Below are 9,684 nucleotides of genomic sequence, written 5' to 3'. Positions count from 1 at the left end.
GTTAGCAAAATATGCTAATTACGGTAAGTGCAAGATAATTAAACACAATTTATTTGCAAACATGCTTTTGAAATCAATTCCAATAATTAATCCAATAATTCCAAACTCGTGATTCAAAACCAATTCTCAATATTCAAATCCCAATAATCAATAAAACCAATTCTAATTATTTTAAAACCAATTAAACCAATTTAACCAATTCCTCTCCCAAGTGTGCACACCCCGCAAGCTAGTCTCTTTATGTTACAAGGCTATTCTTAAGGAAAGACCCGGTCATACAAAGTCCAAGGCCTTATCAAAATACCAAATCCGCATAGTGGGACTACTAACATGCTTATAAAGCATAAATAATAAAATTAATTCAATGATTAAATAAATCCTCTTTAAGTCCAATAATTCCAACTTTTAATAATAATAATTCAAACTCCCTTTTTTTTTTTTATAAATCCAACATGCTTTCAAAACCAATCCGTTTTAAACATGAATAATAAATTAATCAAAACATGTTATAAAAATCAATACTCCAATCTAATTATTAAAACCAATCTTTTAAACATACTTTTATTTCATAAACCATAATTCAAGTCAATTTAATTCAATCACCATAAAATCATTCAAACATGCTCATTCAAATCAATCTTTTTTTTTTCAAGGTATCTAACCACGTAACGTACCTTAATCCTCGCTTAGCCAAAAACACTTCAAAAGAACTCTCAAGTAGCTTGATCGAACACACCCTACAAATAAATATAACCTTAATTAATATAAGGTTAACAAATAATGAAATTAAAAACCCCCCAACTATATGTACATGAACCTTTTAAATTAATTTTCATAAACATCATTAAAAATCTAATTTTATATAATTAAAACTACTCATAATAATTTTTATAAATCCCCCATAATAATAATAATAATAATAATAATAATAATAATAATAATAATAATAATAATAATAATAATAATAATAATAACTGAATAAGAGAAGAGAAGAAGAAAAGATAAGAAGAAAAGATAAGAAACCAAGGAAAAGAGAAGAATTGGATTTTCGTTGGAAAGAATAGGCAGAACTTGCAGAGGCTATAACTCCTTCGATATAACTCCGAATTGGGTGATTCTTGAGCCTAACCTCAAGGATTTTTTGAGAGGAACAATCTTCTGTGAAACAGCAATACCCCAAAAACTGACCAAAAGTGCCCGAAAATTGGCTTCAAAGATAAACAGCAATACCAAATATTCACCAAATAATTTAACTAATAAAATCATATTTTCTCTTAGGAAAATCCGAAATTTATTAGCCAAATAAATGGGATTTTCGGACTTATTAAAATAATAAAATAATAAAATATAGCTTTTGCCTTAATTAAAATATCCAAAATATATAAATAATCCGGTTTTTAAAATAGGATAAATGGATAATAAAATCTTATCCAAAATAATAATTTGTTTTTAAAATACTTTTGGCGCCAAAATTCAAATATCGTTTTGGCTCCAAGATTTAAATAGTAAGTTAAATTACTAAAATACCCTTTTTAGAAAATAATAATTAATTAATTAATTAGGAAAATACGTATAAAAATACGGGGTATTACAGTCTACCCCCCCCCTAAAATAAGTTTCGACCCGAAACTTAGTCAAAAGAAACGAAAATCATTTTGAAATTATTGGTTCATGCACATCCTAACTTGACTCAAGACTCCAACTAAACTCAAATAAGACTCGAAATCACTCAAAAAATGACTCAAAAAGTAGACCCGCGAAACTCTATCGCCCTCTACCCCCTTTAAAAGGAGTTACGCTCCCGTAACTCGACCACTAACCTTAGGTAAACAACTCTGGGTATCGTTTCCTCATATCAGCCTCAGCTTCCCATGTAGCCTCCTCAGTTTTCTGATTTGACCACAACACTTTCACAATGCTCACATCCTTGTTCCTTGTGCTCCTTACCTTAGAGTCAAGAATCTTTACTGGTCTTTCCTCATAAGTCAAATTTCATCCATCTCAATGGTTTCTGGTTGCAACACATGTGTCACGTCCGGAATATACTTTCGAATTTGGCTCACATGGAACACATTGTGAACCCTTTCTAGCTCGTTAGGCAGATCCAACTTATAAGCCACTTTTCCCACTTTCTGGATGATCTCATAAGGCCCTATGTACTTTGGGCTCAATTTTCCCTTCTTTCCGAACCTCATCACCCCTTTTATGGGTGAAATTTTCAACAAAACCTTCTCTCCAACTTCATATTCTTCCTCCCTCCTTTTTAAATCAGCATAGCTTTTCTGTCGATCCTGGGTTGGTTTAATCTTTTCCTGGATCAACTTGACCTGCTTCACCATATCTTCAATCATTTCTGGCCCAAGAACCATAGTCTCACTTGTATCATTCCAACAAACTGGGCTTCTACACTTCCGACCATACAATGCTTCAACGGTGCCATTCCAATGCTTGCATGGTAACTGTTGTTGTAAGACAACTCTATCAAATCCAGGTGGTCTTTCCAAGACCCTTGATACTCCATCACACAAGCTCTCAACATGTCCTCCAATGTCTGAATCGTTCTTTTCGTTTGACCATCTGTCGCTGGGTGAAACGCTGTGCTCATTAGCAACTTAGTTCCCATCGCCTTTTGCAAACTTTTCTAAAAGTTAGACAAAAATCTTCACTCTATCCGAAATGATATCCGTGGGTACCCCATGGTACTTCACCACAAACTTCACGTATGCTCTTCCCAACTGATCCATAGTCCAAGTACTCTTCATGGGTATGAACGCTGCTGACTTTGTCAACCTGTCCACTATTACCCAAATAGTGTCATTCCCTGCCTTGGTCTTTGGCTAAGCTTCCACAAAATCCATAGAAATTGAATCCCATTTCCACTTGGGTACCTCCAAAGATTGGACCTTTCCTTGAGGCCTGCGATGCTCAATCTTCACCTTCTGACATGTCAAACACTTAGCCACAAATTCAGCCACTTCTCTCTTCATATTGGGCCACCAAAAAGTTTTCTTTATGTCCTTATACAACTTATCCCCTCTAGGATGCATTGAATAAGGAGAATTATGAGCCTCCTCCATCAATCTTTGTTTCAGATCACCACGATTCTGCGGTACACACCATCTCCCCTTAAATCGAATACTCCCCTTATCACAAATGGTGAAATCCAACACTTCTCCTTCATCAATCTTCTTCTTTATTGCTTTTAGCTTCTCATATTCCAATTGACTTTCCCTTATCTCATCATAAATGGATGGTTGAATCACCAAGGCATTCAACATCCTAGCCACTTCACCATGTTCCATCACCTCCAAGTTCAATTTTTGAAATTCCACACACAACTGATCTGGTACTACCATCACATTCACCGTATGTTCTGACTTCCTGCTCAAAGCATCTGCCACCACATTAGCCTTTCCCTCATGATACTGAATATCCAATGTATAATCACTCATATACTCCAACCATCGTCTCTGCCTCCCATTCAAGTGCGTCTGGGTGAAAATGTACTTCAAAATCTTATGATCTGTGAAAATCCTACAAGTCACCCCATACAAGTAATGTCTCCAAATTTTCAAGGCAAACACTATTGCAGCTAACTCCAAATCGTGGGTTGGGTAATTCCATTCGTGAACCTTCAACTGCCTCGAGGCATACGCAATCACCCTTCGATTTTGCATCAACACGCATCCCAATCCCAACTTTGACGCATCACTATACACGTCATACAGATCACTTCCATCCGACAAAGCCAGCACAGGTGCTGTGGTTAACCTTTCTTTCAGGATCTTAAACGCCTCCTCACACTCTGGAGTCCATAAGAATTTATGCTCCTTTTTCATCAAACTTGTCATGGGCTTCGCGATCCTCGAAAAATCCTTCACAAACCTTCTGTAATAGCCTGCTAAACCCAGAAAACTCCTTACATCCGACACATTCTTTGGGGTTGGCCAATCACTCACAACTCGAATCTTGCTTGGGTCCACTGAAACTCCGTCCTTGGAAATCACATGGCCCAAAAATGCTACTTCCTCTAACCAAAACTCACACTTAGACAACTTGGCATACAACTGATGCTCCTTTAAACATAGTAACACTTGTCTCAAATGCTCCTTGTGTTCTTCTTCATCCTTTGAATAGATCAAAATATCATCAATAAACACTACCACAAACTTGTCCAAGTATGGCCTGAAAATCCTATGCATCAAATCCATGAACACTGCAGGTGCATTGGTCAAACCAAATGGCATAACTGTGAACTCATAGTGACCATAACGGGTCTTGAAAGCACTCTTTGCAATATCTTGCTCCGCAATTCTCAACTGGTGATAACCCGATCTCAAATCTATCTTTGAAAATACCCCTACTCCTTTCAGCTGGTCAAACAAATCATCGATCCTTGGTAATGGATACTTATTCTTCACTGTCACCTTGTTAAACTCTCGATAATCTATACACAACCTCATACTCCCATCTTTCTTCTTTACAAACAATACTGGAGCTCCCCAGGGTGATGAACTGGGCTTAATATAACCTTTCTCCAACAAATCATCCAACTAGGTCTTTAACTCTCTCAACTTAGCTGGAGCCATCCTATATGGAGCCTTAAAGATAGGTCCAGTTCCAAACACTAGGTCAATAGTGAACTCAACATCCTTTACTGGCGGCATACTCGGAATCTCGTTTGGAAATACATCTGGAAACTCATCTACCACAGGAATACTCTTCTCACCTTTCTTTTCCTCACTTCCAACCTCTTGAACACTACACAAGAACAAAGGACAACCCTTCTTAACCAGCTTCTGTAATTGCATTGCAGACACAATTATCGACCCTGAGCTTTTCCCTTCCTTTTTGTATACCACTTTGGTCTTATTTGGGCTAGTTAAGGTGACCTTTTCAGCCGCACAATCGATCCTTGCCTCAAACTTTCCCAACCAATCCATACCCAGAATTACATCGAAGTCATTCAAATCGAACTCGATCAAATCAGCTAGAAATTCTACCCCAGAGATGGAAATAGGCACTCTCAAAAACAATCTTGAACAACTCCTCACTTCCCCAGACGGGATAAACACATATAGAGAAACTGACTCAGGACTCTCTAAACCGAGACTCCCAACTACTTTCTTAGAAATAAAAGAATGTGACGCCCCTGAATCAAACAAAACTCTCACAGGAGAAGAACTTATAAAGAAAACACCAATTACCACATCATTAGAAGACTCAGCCTAACGGCTATTCATCATGAACACACGACCTTTTGGGGCACTTCCCGCACCGCTACTGGTTCCAGCCTTGGTTGTAGGTCCACTAGAATGAGGTGGTTTGCTAGGTGTACTAGATTCTTTCACCTTCCCAGACTTAACATCAGCTTCCTTCTTGAAACACTCGTACTCACGGTGTCCCAACTTCTGACAGTAACGACAAGTTACTGGGTTTCCCTCACAGTCCTTCCCTGGGTGGTCTTTCTCACACCGCTTGCAGAAATACCTCCTCTTGGGTTTCTCACCCTTTTGGTTCCCATTCCCTTTATGGTTGGATGACTGGCCTCCATTCCTCTTCCCAAAGTTTCCCTTGATGTCCCTCCTATCACCAGAGTTCCCTTGGTAATTCCCATTGGGCTTGAGCCTCTTTTCACCCCCGTGAAAAGAGTCCGGGTTCTTCCTTTTCTCTCCAACCTGCTCCATCTCTCTCCCCTTAATTCCGTACAGATGGGCTGCACGGCCATAAACTTCATCCAAGGTCTCAAAGGTCACTCCCCCTAGCTTCCCTTGGAGGGTCAAGGTTAAGCCTTGCTCAAATCTCAGAGCTTTGATGGTTTCAGTAGGGACTACTTTTAGGGCAAACCTCATTAGCTCAATGAACTTGTTGTAGTACTCATTGATTGACATGTTCCCCATTCTCAGGTTGGTAAACTCCATGCACTTCTGCTTTCTAAGGTAGGAAGGGTAAAACTTTTCTCTCAAGGCTTCCTTAAACTTATCCCACCCAAAGTTTGGTTTCTTCAACAGCTCATCTTTTCTTTGGGCCCACCATAAATCAGCTTCCTCCCTCAAGTAGTAAACCCCATTGTTCACCCTCAGCTCACTTGGGCAATTGATAGCATCAAACAACTTATCAAACTCCCTAATCCATTTTTCAAGACTGACAAGGTCCTCCTTTCCCAATTAAACAGGTGGCTTAGCTGCAGCTACCCTCTTAAAGACTTCACTATAGGAATCAAGCTCGGGATTTCAGTGTTCCCTTTTCACCACTTTCGTGATGTTCTCAGTAATATGTGCTAACTGCTTAAGGACCTTCCCAACTTTGGAACCAGTGCGCTTACTCCTTAATTGATCCCTAATTGTTGGAGACATACTTCCTGGGTTTAATTATCACACTTTGAAAATTAAAACAAGTTTTATCATATAAGCATTTAATTCACTTAACAACATAGAGAAATTTCAAATAATTCATTTTATTTCATTAATAACTAATGAAAATACAACTTTGTCATTTAGGACAATTATTGAGACATTAAACAAACCATAGGTTTAAGAAATCAATCAATCAAATAACACTATGAGCATAACCATCTTCAATAGGATCATAATCTGGATCATCACTCTTATTATTTGGTTCGGCCATGAGAGTTGGGTTATAACCACTATAGCTTGGAATAAGGCATGATGAACTTGACCCATATTTACTTATATTTCTGTCCGGGCTAGGAGTGTAACTTGGGCTTTTTGTTGGGCTTACATCCCCACGAGGTTGGCTTGAAGAAGCTTTGGGGTTTTGGGCTATTTCTTTTGCAGTTTGAGAACGAGTTCTGGGCCTTTTTGCAAACCGAAGAGGAATTTTCCCAAACCAACCGAAAGAGTAATGTTTGGGTACATTATCAATTACGTAAAGATGGACTTAAAGCCAAGTGCCGGAGTTGTAGGAAAATTTTCTCGGCCGAAACCAAGGGAGGGACATGATACCTTAGTAGACATGCAAAAAGATGTGGTGGACCATCTAGTGACCCAACTCAATCCAAAATTTCTCATTTCCATCCACAAGGCTTCACTTATAGTTATGAGAGAGATAGAGATGAACTTGGGAGAATGATAGTCCGTGCCGAACAACCTTTTCTTTTCGCCAAAAATGATGCCTTTAATAATTACATTAACCGAGCACTCCAACCCTAACACAAAAAAATCTCCCGAAATATTGTTCGTTCTGCTGCCATGAAGAATTTTCAAAAGTACAAATTGAAATTAGAAAATGAATTGAGTAATCTTCCTAATAGAGTTTCTTTAACTGCTGATGCATGGGATAGTGGTTACGGACTTCACTATTTATGTGTTACTTGTCATTGGTTGGATAATGATTGGTTGTTACAAAAACGCATCATTCATTCATTTTAAAATGCTTGAATACCCTCATACCGATCTTAACATTTCTCATCATTTAATGCAAGCTATTGATGCATATAGTCTTAGGGATAAAATCATGTCTATGACTTTTGATAATGCAATTTCTATGACATTTAGTGCAAATTTAGTTAAACCCCAATTGACCGATGTACTATTAGATGGAGATGCACTTCATATTAGATGCATTTGTCATGTTCTTAACTTGTGTGTGAAAGATGGAACACAAGCAATTGGTCCATTTTATCACAATATTAGAAATGCTATTATGTCTATTAATAGCTCTAACTTGAGATATCAGGAATGGAAAGGTTTTTGCAGGCAACAAAGGATAAAGGCTATAAAAATAGCACCGGATTGTCCAACTAGGTGGAACTCCACCTATGAAATGTTGAGTAGAGCAATCGAGTACAAGGTTCATTTAACACTTTTTTATAATAAAAAATTTCCACAATTTGCTTTATTTAGAAGATGATTGGGGTAATTGTGAAAAATATATGCAGTTTTTACAATTATTATATAGTATGACACATTGTTTTTCTTCCGTATATAATCCTTATTCCCATCCTTTTCTTAGCTATGCATGTTTACTTGTACAACTTTTTGCCGAACACCGATCACAACATGATTATAATGGATATCTTCCATCCATGGAGGAAAAATGGCGTAAATATTATACTACTATTCCTATGACTTATATTTGTGCTTCTATTTTAGATCCTAGACAAAAGTATGATGACACTTTTTTATTAATTGATATTTATTATACTAACATGGATTTAGAAGATGATGTTGAAACTTTTAAAACTAAGGTGACTAATGATTTTTTTCTTTATATAGAGTTTATGAATCTAAATATGGAACCGTGTCTCGATTTTCCCCTTCTCAAACATCCAAAACGTAAGTAAAAGGGCCAAAGGTTTATTTGCACAAGCTGTTAATATGATGTCTAAGTTTTCAGGTACGGAATCATCATCTAGGAGAACTCAAAGCGATGTTTCGGAGGTGCAAATGTACTTAAGTTACGACTTCATGAAAGGCATGGACGATGAAGAGAAGTTCGGCCTCGACATCCTTGATTGGTGGAAATCACAAAGCACGAAACATCCAATTTTATCGGCAATGGTTCGTGATATTTTTGCTATCCAAGTCTCCTCCGTTGCCTCCGAAAGAGCTTTTAGTGCGTCGGGACGGGTTTTTGACGATAGAAGAACAAGACTAAAACCTGAAACACTTGAAATGTGTGTTTGCTTCAAGGATTGGTTGGATGACGAAACTCGTTCCCAAGATCGTACTTATGCACAAAACGATGACGATGAAGGAACGTCGGGTTCTACTAGTTCTCAATCAATTCAATTGCCCGATGAACTTGAACATGAAGAAGACGAAGACAAAGAATAATAATTACATATTTACATTACAATTTTTGTATTCCGTATAATAAAATGAAGTTATTAACCATTATTGTATGATTTTCAATTATCATTAATTTTTTGTATTATCGATTTATCGTACCGACTACCGGCATATAATAAAATAAGTTATTCATTAATTTTTTAATTATATGCATTATTGTTTTTTGCTAAATTAATAAAATTATTTATGTAAACTTAAACATAATTTATTTATATAAACTAAATTAAATTAAGGTTGTTCAAAAAAAAAATATATTAACATTAACATAAATTAATAAAATTATTTATATAAACTTAAGTTGTTAAAAAAAATTATTGTTTCGGGGTTTTTTGAGTCCCTTGGGAGAGTTACAACACTAAGACTGGATGCTCGCTTGGATGCCTGTACCTGCAAAACAACGGAGCACCGAATGGTCGGTGGTCCGCCTCCGAAGCTTAAGTTAGTCTAAGTCCGAAGAATAAGGTGCGGAATGTAAAGGTTATCTGCTCGGATTTCGAGCTCGGGTGTACTGTTCTCTTGAGAGTGACAGTTCTGACAATGATTAGTAATCAATGAATATTCCTCGGAAGGAGTGTAAAGGGTTCTTTGTGTACGTATCACGTATTGAATGTCAAGATGTCTCACGTAGCCATAAATGAGGAGGTCATCTCCTATTTATAGGCTTCTCGAAAAACGTGCACTCCCTAGGGTTTCGTGCCCTAGGGAATATTTACGCAGCTTTTGCAGACCTCGGGATTTGGGCCTGAAAGCCGCCAATCCCAGGTCCTTTTATCCGTCTGCCACGTGTCGTTCCCTAAGAGGTCCAAGGTGGCGCCCCTTTCAGTGACACGTGGCGGACTCTGATTGGGCCAACTGGCCTAGGGTATTTTTA

The sequence above is a fragment of the Chenopodium album genome, chromosome 16, assembly GCF_948465745.1.
Source record: "Chenopodium album chromosome 16, dcCheAlbu1.1, whole genome shotgun sequence".
NCBI classification, from domain to species: Eukaryota; Viridiplantae; Streptophyta; class Magnoliopsida; order Caryophyllales; family Amaranthaceae; genus Chenopodium; species Chenopodium album.
Note: the sequence above shows the minus strand (reverse complement) of the source record.